This window comes from Cydia amplana, chromosome 6, assembly GCF_948474715.1.
Source record: "Cydia amplana chromosome 6, ilCydAmpl1.1, whole genome shotgun sequence".
NCBI classification, from domain to species: Eukaryota; Metazoa; Arthropoda; class Insecta; order Lepidoptera; family Tortricidae; genus Cydia; species Cydia amplana.
This window is the reverse complement of record NC_086074.1, coordinates 19,023,751-19,040,618: the sequence shown is the minus strand read 5'-3', so window position 1 is coordinate 19,040,618 and position 16,868 is coordinate 19,023,751. Positions and strand designations below refer to the sequence as shown.

General features: G+C 35.6%; 2 protein-coding genes across 13 annotated transcripts in view; both read right to left on the bottom strand.

Moving 5' to 3' along the window:
• The window catches only part of LOC134649048 (rab5 GDP/GTP exchange factor), a 420,463-nt gene that overhangs the window by 171,245 nt on the left and 232,350 nt on the right, over positions 1–16,868 (bottom strand). The gene's annotated exons all lie outside the window — the stretch shown is intronic.
• Positions 1–16,868, bottom strand: part of LOC134649042 (disintegrin and metalloproteinase domain-containing protein 11) — a 631,585-nt gene that overhangs the window by 465,701 nt on the left and 149,016 nt on the right. The gene's annotated exons all lie outside the window — the stretch shown is intronic.

Below are 16,868 nucleotides of genomic sequence, written 5' to 3'. Positions count from 1 at the left end.
GAGTTGCGTTCTCGCGCGCGAGTCCATACTTGAAGTCGCGCAAGATGTATGGAATCGCGCTCGAGAACACAACCCATGCTAGCAGGTCAGATGTTATTAAGGCTGTGGTCTTACTGAAGTTTTAACAACGTCATCACAGATCAAATGCTCATGCACATGCACACTAACCAACTTGAAAAGCGTTTCGCTGTACTTTCACGTTAACGAGTTAACTAATTAATTTAATATGCGCCTCCTTTGTTCCCGACAATTTATTCAAAACTACGTTCTTAGTTACTATTTGCGTGCTATTAAAAACTTCTTACGTACTTATAAAAGAGGTGCAGTTTGTATTAAATACGAACGCGGTTTGGTTTTAGTTTTATTATGCAAATTGAGTCGAAAATGTTAGTTTGAAACCAAAAAATCGTTGTCTTAATCGTTGCGAGAAGTATATTTCCAGTATTGACAAAGAATTGTCATTTATTAAAACTATTCATAATAACAGTTTTGAATGATTCACGGTTAGTTTCACCCGCTATGTTCAGTTACCCGTGAACAAGATGCATGTAACTGCGTCGAAATATCGGGAGCTCAAAAAAAAATACAAAAGGTAATCACGGTTCATACCCCGGTCGATATAAAACTAATAAAAATAAAATCACATATAAACCAAGTGTTTCTACACTGATATTTTATTCGCATAAAATTTACTACTCAAGAAAGACGAGATGGGAAGTAAAACCACGCATTCCTGGGCATAGCGAACGAGCGTCTGACATTCTCAGCGCCTGACACCGTTTTTATTTTCTTTTCTATAATAATGTTGACTGAAACCTAGTGCACTACTTGTGGGCAAATGTTCAATAGTACAAAAAAATAAAATATTGTTTTATCTTTTATTTCATCACTTTAATTATACCATTCGTCTTTTTACCATTTTACTCTCTAGTTTCTAGGTTATTTTCTTACTAGCCTGTTATTATGCCCCACCTTTATTTTTACTCAGTCCTGTCGCTTGTTGTTGTGTCGCTGTTGTTGTGTTGGCTTGTTGTGCCCTGTGTCTGTTGTAGTTGTTGTTGATTTTTACCACCATTCCGTGAATAATGTGTCCAAAGCGTCCCTCCATCGCCTGTTTGATCCGCATTTACCCCAATAAAGTTTTATGTACTTAGTTGAGTAATTTATTTACGATTACTTGCAGGAATAACATTAATTATTTCTACTAAGGTGCTACCAAGTAATTATGTAAACAAACACGTAGTTAAATAAAACAACGATCTTATATAACTCAGATCTTATTAAAACAAATACGTTTGTTAACCAAAATACTTCGTGTCACCGCAAAGTATAATTTAACAACATTGTTTCAACGTCGCCAAGTTTTTCGGGGTCTCGTCTCGTTTGTACACGCGTCGTTCTGCGAAACTTGTAATTTTGTTTACAATTTGAGCCAGAAGGTGTTTGCATGGTGTCAACCCGGGAACTTTTCTATTAAATTACGCAAATTCCATGAGCGATGAGAGTAGGATGTCTCTGGATGTTCGAGTGAAAGTGAGACCTGATTGGGTGTTTCTTTTCAACACGGCATTTTGATTGGCCCGCTTTGAAAGAAGTTTGTCTATGATACTGGATAATTAGTACAGATGACCTGTTTTGCATGTTAGATAATATTGAGTAGAAGTTAGATAGGTATTTAGTTAAGTTTAGTTTAAGTGTACATTTGCATGCTAAACTAGCAAAATATGTTTAAGCACAGATATATGTTATCCTTACCAACTCATTGTACCATATTTTAAGCAAATAAAGAATATTATTATATAATTTTTTGAGTTAACATTGCATCTTAGGCCTGTATTATATTCCATTTGAGTGTATACTGTAGTTTCCTAAATGGCAGTTAATACCATTCTCATTTTTTTCCACTTTTTATTTTTCTCGTAAGCTTCATTATCAATAGCAATTATAATCATTCTCATATTTACCCATTCTATGTATTTATTAGTAGCTTATTTTCTCGATATGTTTTTGAACCGTTTTCATATTTACCCATTCTATGTATTTATTAGTAGCTTATTTTCTGCCTGACATAACAACAACAAACTATGAAAAACGCTCGGACTGTTTCTTTTCAAAAAACATTTCCTTTGCAACTTAACTAGACGGAGCCCCGCTTCGCGGGGCTCCTATTTCTGAGCGGTTTGCCCTTCGGGCATCTGAAGCTACCTAACGAACCTAACCTACCTAGCTATTGATTTAGTGAGACGTCCGTGAAAACATTACACTTTGGGGAAAAAAGCGTAGGTAGGTAAGTAGGTTAGGTTCGTTAGGTAGCTTCAGATGCCCGAAGGGCAAACCGCCCAGAAATAGGAGCCCCGCGAAGCGGGGCTCCGTCTATTTAAGATGTGAAGGAAATGTAATACGGCGGATTATACAATCTGACTACGACATATATAATAAGTGTTCCGGACGTTTGTATGGAAAATAATGCGAATGGTTACAAAACATACCGGGAAAATAAGTTTTTCAAAAAAAAATAGAATGGAAAAATATGCGAATGACTAAAGTTGCTATAGGGAAAGGAAGATTACGAGAAAAATATAAAGTGAGAAATAATGCGAATGGTATTAACTGCAATTAGGAAATAACGATTTTCGGAACATACAGTATACACTCGCTGAAACTAAAAGCAATCGCAAAGGCAAAGAAGCTTTTGTCGACGAAGTTAACAATCGTGTACGTATACTATTATTTAAAAAAACCGCTGTACGGACTTTCCCACAGGCGGATTTTACCGCATTGACTAAACAAAACGGTCATTCGAAATACACCCGATTGGCGCAGTCAGTAAAACCCAGTCACCGCTCCAACAATGGTCATTTATTCCACGGCTCAATGCCAGAGATACATCCCTGGATATCTCTCACTAAAGAGATCGTTCGCCGGTTTGCCTCAATAATAATTTACACGTACTAAAGCCCTGACTTTCGCAGCTTTGTACGACTCTGTAGAGATTTGGGCATTTGAATAAAAGGATCTGGGGGTGTCGGTGGCTCCGCGAGGGCTGGTCAACGTTTACTTGTAAAGTGTAACTATTATAAAAACCTTTTGTGATTTCAGTCGTTTTATGTAATTTAGGTATTTAAATAGTTCTAAGAAAATTTGTACTTATTTAAGTATACGTCGACTTTATATAACTAGGTATATTTTGTGTCATATGTTTATTTTAAATTAAAATACTATTTTCCTAAACTAGGTTTTTAGTTAATAATCATTCGCAACAAGCGTTGAGTTTCATTGAGACAAATAAAACAGCATAAAAGCTAATCGTTTAGATATATTTCTATCCAGTAAATATGTATAATTCCCTTGATCTCTGTACTCACTTAAGCCCAAAAAAGCAGGAACTGCTTAATTATGCAACACGGAAAGCATGATAAAATCAGGCAATAGAACGGAATAAACGGCCATAATACTAACAGTTAGCAAGGCCGATTTCTGATTTTGATTCTGATTTTTCACCTTATTTTGATACGACATTCAGTCGTGGTAATCAGCCAGCCTAGCCTAGGTGACAATCGCTATCGCTTCGCCATGGAATCGCTTTGTGTAGCTCTATCACTCTTCCATATTAGAGTGACAGTGACAGTAGCGTTTTGTCTACGGGGCCAGGCATCTCACGCACGCCAACGCAAGCGAAATAGAGACGACTCCTTATTGCATTTCGTTAGTACCAATCAGCGTGACCCACTAAAGCTGATTGTTGCTCACGGCCAAAGTCGTGTCAAAATAAAATGAAAACCATATCAAAATGTTAAATCAGAAGCAGCCTCAGTCTGCAACTCGGAGAGGCTTTTGGTGAATAAATAAAATTAGTCCGGCATTAGGGCGGTGACGCACGAAATAATGTTTAATTCCAATCCACTTGCGTCTTATTTATCTTAATAATCCGATTAAAATATTCCATTCCGTTGCGGAATTGAGCTGTGGCCACGAAATGTTCATTTGTTTTTCTTAAAATCACCTTTTGTTTTGAAATAAAGATTTGTTTTTATTATTAATCTACCGAAAGCGGTATCGAGTTTCAGGTAAATTGTATTTTGAAGCTCTGATATGAATATGTATTTCCCGTATCTTCAAGTTAACGCTTACTTGATTAACTACGGTAAAGCCAAAGGAAGCAGTATGACTTTTGACATGTGCTTGTGTATATTAAGTTTTCCACCATGGTGACTTAGTAACTATTGAGGAAATGTTTATAAGGTGTCGATAGATTTATGACCCAGTGAAAATATGATACACTTTTATCAGACGTCCGAAAAAGTGTTTTTTTTTTAGGTTTCCGTCTTTTATTTATTAATCACATGTTGTAAATCTTGTTCAAAATGTATATACATAGGTACTTATATTACAACCATAAATTAAAAAATTCTAACAGTAAAGAAGGTTTTCCACAGACGCATCCAAAACACACATTTTACACGCAACCATAAAAGCAAGGCGACTGCCAATGTAACAAAGTACAATAATTATAAACATTAAATAATTCACCCGTAGACCGCTCGTTGAGTGCCCCCACAATCTGTAAGCTTATTAAAGATGTCGCGAGCAAAGATCGCCTGAATTCCGCAAACGACGTCCCCCGCCTTAATAAATAAGTTTTTTAACTGGTCTGCCCCTTTCATAATGTTGTACGGTTAAATTAAATGGTAAAGGTATGGTAGTAACTGAAAACGTTTGGCAGTGAATTTATTTCCAAGCTTTATCTTGCAGGTTAATTAGCTTAGGTACATAATATTGTTGTTTATTTTTTAAGTATAATTTCTTTATATCTAGGCTTAAAATGTTCAATGACAGCTGAATTTCTAGAATTCAATAATCTTGAACACATCGATTGGTATCAATAATAATGTATTTTTGTTTCAATTCCTAAGCGAACCGCTTCATATAAAACTTTCAAATAATCAGACCACTTGGTTTTATATATATTTATTTATTTATTTTATGTGATAGTCAGCAAACGAGCAGACGGGCCGCCTGATGGGAAGCGGTCATCGACGCCCATGGACATAAGCAACATCACAGGAGCCACTTAAGTGTTGCCGACCCTTAAGGATTTATAGTAATATTTAAAACATCTGTAATACACCAAGCTACCGCACTCAGAATCATCTTCAGCCTGTCATCATATATTCCTTCCGCCATAAACAAAAACTCTTCACTCAAATTAAGATATATATCAAAATTGTAGACACAGCAAAACTCTTGCACAGCTATTTACATAAAAGCACGAGCAAGCATTTCCGTCAACGCTAAGAACATTCCTTGCTCAATGAAACAACTAATATATCATGGCGTCACGTAAGATGCGCTGAAATTCGCGCGTATTTAGAGAAATGAATGGGGTAGCGCACTTAGTGGGGTTGTGAGGGTTTTGGAACAACGGACGATCTGCTTTTTACGAAGTTACAGTCGTTATGGTTCCAAAAGAATGTTTCGGTTATTTGTGTCATCATCATCATTGGCCTTTACATCCTTTTCAGATGTTTATTACAGCTGCTGTGTATTCCGAGAGTCGCATCTTTGTGTAATGTGCAGATAATTTGGTACGGTTTTTGGAGGCTTTATACATTAAAAGATATATTAAAAGATAAAGATAAAAATAAAGATTTTACATATTACTTAAGGTAAACGGCAATAAGATAAATTACTAGAAGCAACTATGTATAAGTTAAATTTTACCGTGTTTTAATCTTTATCCTTATTTTTATTTCTTTTGTTTTAGGGACTTTTGTCTGAATTAAAGTGATTTTTTAATAAGCCTCCCAATTTTTTTAGTGGTAGCCGTAATTAAATTCAGCGACCACATTATTATTGTACATATAGTTATTATTTTGAAACACGATCTCATACTAGTAAGTATAACCCATTAAGCTCTGTTTTAACTAACTGAATCCACAACTCAGATTTCGTCCAAAGTGCACAAAAGGCATCCGTAACAAACTTCGTCCAAAACAGTTCGGTCGAATTAGACGAATTAATGGTTAACTTGGCTTACTTCGAAACGCTATTACCACACTATGCATCCTCTCCCTTACACCGGTGATGAATCCCGTGCATTGTGCAGCCACGGGAATTCGGCTACCTACTTAATTAGAATGTAGTTTTCTCGTTAAGAATAACTGGCGTGGAAATATGTTTGCTGTACGCGAGGGAACGGTGTTGAATTTCCCAGGAATATACTGCGCTGATGTACCTAATAGGATGTGATGTTGTTTCTAGATTTAGGAATCGTTCCTGTTTAAGATTGTTGTCCATTAAAAATAAGATAGGTAGGTAGATAACAACGTTACTTTATACGTGAAACGTCTTTAATAACTCCTAGGGTCGAATCAAAAACCAGATGAAAGGGAAATTATTATGGCGCGATAGCTTATATCTCTGCAACTATAACATGCTTATATACCTAATATAAAAATAGCAATCCCTTTTCAATCCTTCACTTTAGATCACAACATTGCAATATATTATTACATAGACGTTTATACATATAACCGTTTTATTTTATCAAGAACACGGCTTAAACCAGACGCGCATACATATATTCCCTAACAAGACTTTAATAATGAAATATACGAATAAACCAACACCACTCGGTTGCAAGATAAACAATAACATAAGAAAAACAATAATTTATAGTAAAAACCAAGCAGATATTACAGGCGTAATTAAGACAACATCTTAAGTTTGCTGGATGAAACTTGGGCCATAACAATAAGGAATAATTTGCTTGTTCACCGTTTATGTGTGACTTTTGAAAGCGTCTTACTCTAATTACTGTAAATATGGTTCAAATATGCTAATCAAATTATAGGCTTATCGGATGAATGTATTAGCGAACGCTTCGGCTATATAATATTCTACATGACTTAATTATCATTAATCCTAGTATCTGTGTTAATGATCGGGATTTAGTATCTTTGATCCAGTTAAAAATATACGTATTTCTATTGTGTGTAATGTCTATAAGTAGATTATACTCAAAGAAAGATTAAGCAGAGTTTTATTCGTTTATATGTAAAGAATAAGTATATTATCTTGTTGATATTTACTATCTTGTATAACACCACTGCTAGACTAAGTTATATTCTGATATATTTTTTTTAGAAAATATAAGTCATAGATACAATATCCTATCACGACATCACGACCTGAACCTATTACTCCCTATTACTCCCTATTACTCCCCGTTAATTAGCAGCTTAATTAAACAATTCTCTAATGCACGCTATCCGTGTAAACAAACCACTCGAGTTGTCTGCAAAAACAATTCCGACGGAGCTAGATTGATAGAGAGGTATTTGTTCGGAGGCGCGCGGGCGCCACCTGCGCGCAATTAACGCGGACGTTAACTGATAGCCGTTGAATTGGATAACACCCGCAGTATAGGGTTTAAAATTTTATAACATTCGATAATCCTGGTCACGGCACCAATTTGTAACATCACACCGATTGCGAATTTCACGAAAATAACTGAATTTGATAGACTCGCATCCTCATAAAGTTCAAATTTCATGGATTATATTTAGCAAGTAACAGTTACATCACCAATATGTAACGGTTACCGTAAAAATATATCTAACACTATAAGAACCTCCATAGCATAAAAAATTGTCCAGGTATAATTCTAACTAGATATCTGAAATTTTTGCATGTTGCTACAAATTGGTACTGTGAATAGAATTACCAAAGGCTGATATAAAAATTTACCATCTTTTATGTGACACACAAGTTCAAAAACTAAGTATTATATAAGGCACTTGAAGGAAATATTCTGAAAAGATAAAGGTACCTATTATTCACTTTCCTTCGGTTTTCTTCATAAATATCCGTCAGTTTATTCAGTGCACGTACATTACTTTTTCAGACATGTTTACGGCCTCTGGTAAGACAGGTTTTATTTTTTAATTCTACTGGCTATTTTTCCAAATACTCATCTTTGGACGTCTAAATGTATACGTGAACGAAGACTAAAAGTGAAACACAGCGGCCGTACGAATACATACGATTTATTACTAATTACCTACTAAAAAAATTAAAACAATAATCATTAAATTTTAACATAGTACTAGTAGTTCGCCCCGAACTGAGAACTCGCGGTTAACCAAAAATTATATAGCGATTGACTTTGTTGCACCTACTTACTTAGGTACTCGTATAGTGCGACATAAAATAATAGAAAATAAATGAGGGCGCCACTTTCTACGTAACTGTCACATTTTTGACGTAAAATGCTTACACATGGCAACAATTTAGTATGGACATTTTTGAGTTCCATTTTATTTAATTTCTACTATTTTATGTCGCGGCAATGGATTAAAGATCGCGTGGATTTATTGCAAGGTCTGTGGAGCCCTTAACTGATTGATTTAAGCAAAGAGTAGTATGTATAATATAGTTGGCCAAGCAGATCTTGTCAGTAGAAAAAATGTAGGCGCGAAGGGATATGGTCTCATAGAAAATTTGAGTTTCGCGCCTTTTTCTACTGACAAGATTTGCTTTTTTGCATCAATTTTGAAGCGCCATTTACAAGTTTAGCGTTAAGTTATATAGATGGCGCTATTTTTTCGAATAAAGGAATTCGTATACGGCTGTCCCTCCCCTGGATTTAAGTCACCACCATAGAGATTAAAATAAACTGTATCTGTGCTAAGCCGAAATATTTCCTCTCAAATGTCAAATACATATATTATGTTTATTCTATTTTATTTTTATCTTGCTAATTATTTCAAAATGGTAAATTTAAAAAGGATATTATAAAAGTGTAAGTCGAGCACTTTCATTTGATACTAAACTCGACCATGTTTTTTGCAAAAAAATGACCAGAATAGCAAGACCTCTCACAAACAGCTTTTTGGCCTTCTAAGCTCTTCTAGCTCAATAACCTCTTGATCGGGCCTGCTCATAATTTAATGACTAAAATATAATGCCCTCGACTACACGTTTACCCAATTTCATTTAAATTAGAACAAATTTACTTAAGTTATTGAGTATCAAACTATCTTCTGACAGTTCAGCTTAAAAACATCGAAATGCCGAGACGTGCCGCTAGCCAGCCGCGTGTTCAAAGTCGAATGTAAGAACTTCGCTTCGCTTCGCTCGCTCGTTCGAAAAAATTAAAACAATAATCATTAAATTTTAACATAGTAAAAATTTAAATGAAAAGCATAATTTTACAGTACACGTATGTGACTGCGAACTAGCTACATCTATCAATTAATTACTTTTATAAACTTTTTCGATGAGCTCTTTTGTATTATAGCTTTCTTTGCCAAATTTTAGCTCAACCAGGCGCCATGAAGTGTTTTATATTTAGCATATAATAATTGAAAGTGAAGATAAACATCTTAAAAATACTCAAAGTAATGTAAATTCCATTAAACTCATTACGTGGCGGTTAACTTTAATTTCACAAAGCTTGTGGTTATTAATAAAGTATCTTCAAAATGTTCTCTCATTTTTAAGGGCTCCGGAAAACCTAGAGAAAATTCTCCACCTAATTAAATAAGGAATTTACAAAGCTAGCGAAAATTCCCGTTTCTGAAACCGATACTGGATTCTTCGCTTTACTAACGCCTTCAGCTCATGAGGTGTCTTCATTAGAAGCACATCAAAGCAAGCCGCGGCGAGAATATGAGATTTCGCGTGGTGTTATGCTTTGGGATGTGGTGTTTGTGACAGCGAGATTGAGGTTGTACTTAAAATGTGATTCTGTTGTTTTAAATTTTGTTTTATACCTGATTAAAGGAGGGAAAGTTAAGTCATTCGTGTGTGTGTTCTCGAATATGTTTTTAAATATTTTCATGATGCATAATCTTTTTAGCACAACCTATGCAATTATTTCAAAATAATATATATAATTCGTTTCAAATAATTTCTTTGACTTTCCAAATAGTAATAATATATCATATTACTAATATGTGAAGGTCACCTACTTGAATCGTTCTATCAAAATTGTAATCAATCGTGTAGTTTCTCTTTTTTTCTTTTCTAAATCTTAAGGTACCTATTACTACTATTTTCTCGATCTCAATATTTATTTTACATCATCCAGCGATGTATTTGTATCAAAACTGTTAACAAAGTATATTATTTCAATTTTTTATACGAACTTATTTTTTCAGTCATAATCTTAATGCGTGTACCGCTTTATTATTAGCCACAGCCTTATTCCAGATCGGCGGTTGCGTTCTGTCGCGGAAACATAACGCAATTTACAGTAACATTCGTGTTACCAGCCACTAATCTCACGCGAGTAACGCGACTCCAGACATAATTATGCACGATTGGCTGAGTGGCATTACCATAGCATAGTGCTTATTTAACAGGCATTCAAAAAAGTTGGCAGCCGCATTATATGTTTAAGATTTCGACATTTAAATTTGGAATAAAGGATGAACTATGGCATAATTTGCTACATTATCGCATTGGGTGCAACCTGTAATGATAATTGTATGTGTGTAAAAAAAAAAAATAAAAAAAAAAAAAAAAAAAAATAATGAAGGTTTACGAAATGTGAATTCAATACCACGTCTTAAACTGTCTTTGCCACGACCCCAACTTCGCCTTAATATTGAAGTTTATTCCAAATCCTAAACGTAAAAAACGCCCATGAATCCCACGATACAATTTGTAGTTGAATTATGATTTGACAGCATTGACGCGGGCGATGTAACTGTCAATTTCCTTGATACATTGCGTTTCGTTGCCGCATTTTTGTCGCGATCAGACTGCTTAACCCAGCACTCATTTTTTATAGGCTCCATCTTACGTTTAAGGTGATCCGTGAATACTCAGTAAACATACAGCACAAGAATCCTAAAATTAATTAAGCTGTAATGTTCTAACCGAAAAATTCTAAAATTTTAAAAAACGATCGAATATTGTAACCTCTTTCGCAGGCAAACGGATAAATACCTGTCGGAATACGGGGCACCGGCGACAGACAACATAATCTGCGTGGAGCGTGCCGCGCGCGACCTGCCCAAGGCTTAGCCACAGTGTGTACTGCGTACAGCGGATTTGGATGTACAATTTAGTAAATGGTGGGGAGAGGATACACTATTGGGCAGTGACATCTGATTTTATAAATGATATTTGAGGCAAAGTAGCAGACGAATCGCCTAATGGTAATCAATTACACAAAAACAACTGGTGAATATCAAATGATATTTAGCACATATCCAAAAAACTTATTATTACCTACGGCCCTGATTTCGATCGAACTAACAATATTTACCAGTCGCTTTTCGGCGAATGAAAACCGGACTAATCCCAATAAGGGCCTAGTTTACTCTCTGGGTTGGAAGGTCAGATGGCAGTCGCTTTCGTAAAAACTAGTGCCCAGGCCAATTCCAGGGATTAGTTGCCAAGAGGACCCCAGGCTCCCTTGAGCCCTGGCAAGAATGCCGGGACAACGCGAGGAGGATAAATGATAGATCTCCGGGTTGAAAGTCACGCAATTTACCGCTAGTGCAACAATATCAAAAGTATTTTCAAATGACCATTCGTTAACACTTCTGCCTACTGCAGTTGTCTCTACTAGTATAACCCTCGTCAGTGAAGGGTTAAGGCAGGTACAAAAACCGGCCCGCATCCGATATACACGTTTAATTGTGCGCATAGATTAATTATTCCTTACAACCTCTTGACTGCGTTGATTTTATCTACCAATACCCGTAAGCGCTTTCAACAAGTTTGTAAAACTTTACCAAGGGTAGAAAACTTTTAAGACATTCGTTGACAATTTTACCATTTAACCCTTAAAACGTTTATGTCACTTTTTTAGTACAGGTACTAAATGCGGCGCCAAGTTTAAACACTATGTGCGAGCTAGAAAAGGAAGTACGTTGAAGAAAGTGCAAGAATTGTACTTTTTTTTCTAGCTTATGGCAATATCAGGCAACATTCGGTTTATGCGCAAGCGCCAATTGAAATATGAAATTTGCTGAATTTGCGACGGAGTGTGTTCCTGAAGTCGTAGAATATAAAGTAACAGGCTAAAGTGCTTTCATTGTGTTGATATTATTACTAGGTGAGTTAAAGATTGTTACTATATATAAAGTTCATTAAATCATAGATTAATTATAAGTCAAAAACTGTGAAATAAATCTTGTCCCATTTTTGTGACATTGTCGATAGTACTGGTCACCAAGTACCATGCATGCACGTCCTAAAAAACGGACCGTGCCGCCTTGTGCGCAGACACGATTGTGACAGAAAACGGACAATGCCATACTTTGGTTATATATATATTTTTTAATTTATTGTCATTTTATAGGCTGACGTTGCGTTGGGATTGTGTGATATATAACTATATGTATACATTTTATTGTATTTTAGTTTCAGGTGGTTCCACCATCTGACTCAGAGGAGTGAGATAATAAAAAAACGACGATGACGAAATTTTACTACTAGAGACAGCTTGTACGTACCTTGCCCCAATCCGACTCTCTTTCAGCCAAGTCAGTTTCTCCGGAGAGGTCAGATATGATGGACAAATATAGATCGGTTCATTTACGAAGACACGTACTATTATTCTTATTGCCATGCTATTAAAGTTTAGTGCACCACATCGTGAATCTGTACTTATAGATGATTTCGAAGTCAAACGTCCTTGTGTGAAAAACGTTTAATAATATAATGACTCGACCTGAACATGACCTGTCCCCTAGTACTCTATCTACAAAACTTAATTCCACGTCAGCAAACGCATAATTCGCTTCAGTATCCAAATGATTGGCACGTCTTGAAATGTGCTACGGTTAAAACCTTTTTCAAGTCGATGAAGAAGATGTTACAATTCCCGAGGCCTGTAAAATGTAATCCCTTCAAAATTCAGGAGAGTAAATACCTAAATTTGAATCGAGTTGTATGTGGGGCAGACGTAGTAAAGGATGGGAAGGAGATGAAAGCATTTCTACTTGGGTACAGGAACATATATATAGTTGTTGTCAAGGACCGCCAACCAAAGTCTGCAGCCTGGGAGAATGATGTGCATAAACCTCTGATTCTTGCCAAGGAGGAGCGATATAATCCCAGAATTGTTCAAGATGCCATTGGGACTGAAAAACATCTAAAATTTTAACAGGAACGACAGCTTTTCTCTACCACCAGCTTAGATTTCAGATAGTCCGTGTGATAAGGAAACAAGCAAGACAGAACTGTGAGATCATAGTATTAATGGTTTGGTCATTTTAGTATAGCAAAATGTTACTTATAATAATTGTAATGTGTAACTAGCTTTATGAGCCTATTTTGCATGTATAAGTAGCCTTGAAATTTATAGTTTTTGTTTAATATTTCGGTATGTGAGTCATTCTATACATTAACACTGGAAGTAAATATAGTATTATTGTTTCACATAAGTTTTTTCTATTTGATATTGTAATTAAACGTTTTTCAAAACATTTACTAGTGTTTTATTTAAAGAATTTACAGTTTTCTTGCCCTGTAATACTTTATTCATTTTCATTTTTTGAAACGGTATGACAGCGTTGTCCGTTTTTTAGGACACCCTTGGGAGCAATCAATCTATAAGGTTCATGGCAATGTCCGTTTTAACGGACATCCTAAAAACCCTACTTTCAGAATTTTTTAATTTTTTTTTCGCAAGTTATAGTACTTTTTAACTCATTACTATCCCTAAAAACATTCCATGAGATAGGTGGATACATTATTTCATGTCTTGCCGTGTTAAGGGTTAAGCCTAATTCAAATAGAACCCAGAATAGAGATAGGTGGTGATCATAACGTATTAAAAAACAAGCAACAACGGTTGCACTCCGGGAGTGCCGATAGAAGTGAAAACTCACCTCACTATGTTACCGACGCCTGGTAACACGATACATAAGTTTAGCGGAGGTATTCTATTTATTTATTAATATCTGGATGACCGAGCTTCGCTCAGCAAACATAAAAAAACTCGAAAATGCGCGTTTTCCCAGAGATAAGACCTAGCTAGATCGATTTTTCGCCCCCAAAAACCCCCATATAGCAAATTTCATCGAAATCGTTAGAGCCGTTTCCGAGATCCCCGAAATATATATATATATATAAACAAGAATTGCTCGTTTAAAGGTATTAGATAGATATATTATTATCTTTCTCAAATAAGATCACACTTTTTCATTGACATGTTTATTTACATGCTGCCATGACAACGTCAAATTATTTGAACATAGGTAAAGAGTCTTGAAAAGGAGTCCGCAATATATATGTCAAATAACATTGAGTTTTTCTTTATTGATTTAAATGCCATCTAAATTATGAGTGGCCACCTTACGGAGCTCACGGTCACGTGATCGCCTTACGCCCCTTACGGTCACGTGATCGCCTTACGCTGTCTCAAGTTTATCATTTTTTCCCCACCTCAAAAAGTGCCCAGCGCCGCTAAAGAAGTTTTCACTTCAATTACAATATCACGATCGTTTTAGGCAAGCGTAAAGTCAATGGAGTAAAATAATTATCGCAGAAAAATACATCCTTGGGAGCTCTGGCAATGTGAACAACAGGAAGTCAACATATTGCCAATAGTATGATTGCATGTTAGCGATCATGTATTTACATATTAATATAAGATTTATCTAAGGAGGATTATATGTATGTGCGATTATCAAATGCAATAAATAACTATTTTTTTCTTATACCACGTTGCCACAGTTAGGTCAAAGTATTTTCAACTAGCTGCCCTAAAGACGCAGTCATAAAATGTTCATATATTTTATGTGATAGGTTCTCATTTGCACGCTTCAGTTATCTTTAAGCGTAGGCATTCTAAATCTGTGGTCCACCCACTGTCTTCGTTGCCAAGCCAAGTTCGAGTTAGTAGCTCTTCTGCAATACCATAACATTTTACACCCCAAACATTACTAAGGGTAGCCAAATACAAATACAAACAAATAAAGCGGGAAAAGCAGCCACTTTTGTCTGTTTGACCCCAAACATTCTAACGTCGCATTGATTGGCACATTCCCTCTAGCCCGAACCAGCTTTATTCCAAATGCTTACCGATCACAGTTTCAAGCAATTAGAAGCCAATTCGAACTTACATTTTGATATTATAATGATCTCATTTTGTTATAATTCATGCTAGCATTTCGCTCGTACATTAGATATATTTTTACTGTTCATTTGACGTTAGCATCTACTACAGTTGTCATCTTAGCTGAGCCCCCAGGTGCACGTTCGAATTGGCTTATATTATCATGTTAACCTGGCGGTCTAGTATGAGTTGCGTTCTCGCGCGTGACTCCACACTTGAAGTCTGGTTTATAGTCTGGAGTTAAATTAAACACAAGTCGTCTCCTTCACGATTTTCGTAGACATCTCTTCTAAATACCTAAAACTGGTATGGATGTGTTCCTCGTGGTCTCTAGAATACGAATTGACCGGTTTTAGTTTATGGAGAGGGGGACGTGTCGATAAAAAGGGGGGGAATGTGGGCGGCCGACCAGCATTGATATTTGTTCACATCTTGAGTCCTATGGGACCGATCGGTTCGTTTCAGGTGTCGTTTGAAAGAGTATTAAACGTGCTATTATTGCTTCATAATAACTGTAGTCATAACTGTAGTCGTTTAGAAAATATTTTAAAATATATGAATTTTTACCGTGCATGGATGGCATAAGTACTGACAAAACATGCGTCTAACTCAATAAATTATAACTTTACCGCAATTAATGTTATTACAAAATATACGAGAAATTTCATTAGCTTTCTAAAAACATAAGGTTTATTGGTGTATGGTATTATATAACCATGTAATGATGAATTTTGTTCAGCATGGGTCACTACGCACCGTCACGTAAATGGCGGGCGACCGACCTCAACTGTTCATTGTTTCTCGGGTTCTATTTTACTGATCAATTGGTGATGGATACCATTAGAAAGAATGTTAAATGTACAATAATTGGTTTCTAATAACCGTAGTCATAACTGTAGTCATTTACAAAATAATTGAAAATATATGATTTTTACCGTGCATGGACATAAGTACTGGTAAAACATGCTTCTAACTCAATAGATTATATAATATTTTCAAAATATACGGGAAATTTTATGAGCTATCCAAAAATATAAGTTTTATTGCTTTATAATGTTGTATAACTAAGTAATCATGAATTTTGTTCAGCATGGGTACTGTGCACCGTCACGTAAATGGAGCCCGGCCATCGTTGAGTTTTCATTATATTTCAGGTTCTATTTTTCTGATACATGGTGGATACCATTTGCAAGCATATTAAATTTTCTGTGAATACTCGATTGTTTGAAATCTGAGGCCCAAAATAACCATTTTAAAAATATTAAAGAAAATGTTTAATTTTTACCTTAGAGGTTTGCTTAGTGACTGAAATAATTTGAGAAAGAGATAATGTAGTAAATATAGCGTGAAATTTTTAGAGTAAAATCAGCAAACTATTTATTAACTTTCCAAAAATATTGTTTAGTTACCGTACAACTATATAGGTATGCCAGGACCAATTTCGCCAAGCAAGCAAACACACGGCGCGGCGAGCGCCTGGTAGACCAGCAGCATTCGATTATTGTTTGACAGTACATTTTATAATGTAGGTATCCAAAATGATAAAATATCGATATAAATGATGGTTTGTTTGTTTTGTTTTTTTATCACAGGAAACTTAAGTATATTTTGACTCTTTTGACAAAAGCCCAGTTCTAGGTTCATAACATCGTTAAGTTCGTAGCTTTCATGATTGCAAAACCACTGCATATGAAGTACTTAATATCTGTGTTGTTATTTGACTCACGCGTCTACACGTAAAACGTTTTCAAACCCACTCCGTAGTTAATAATTTAAAATCACCTTT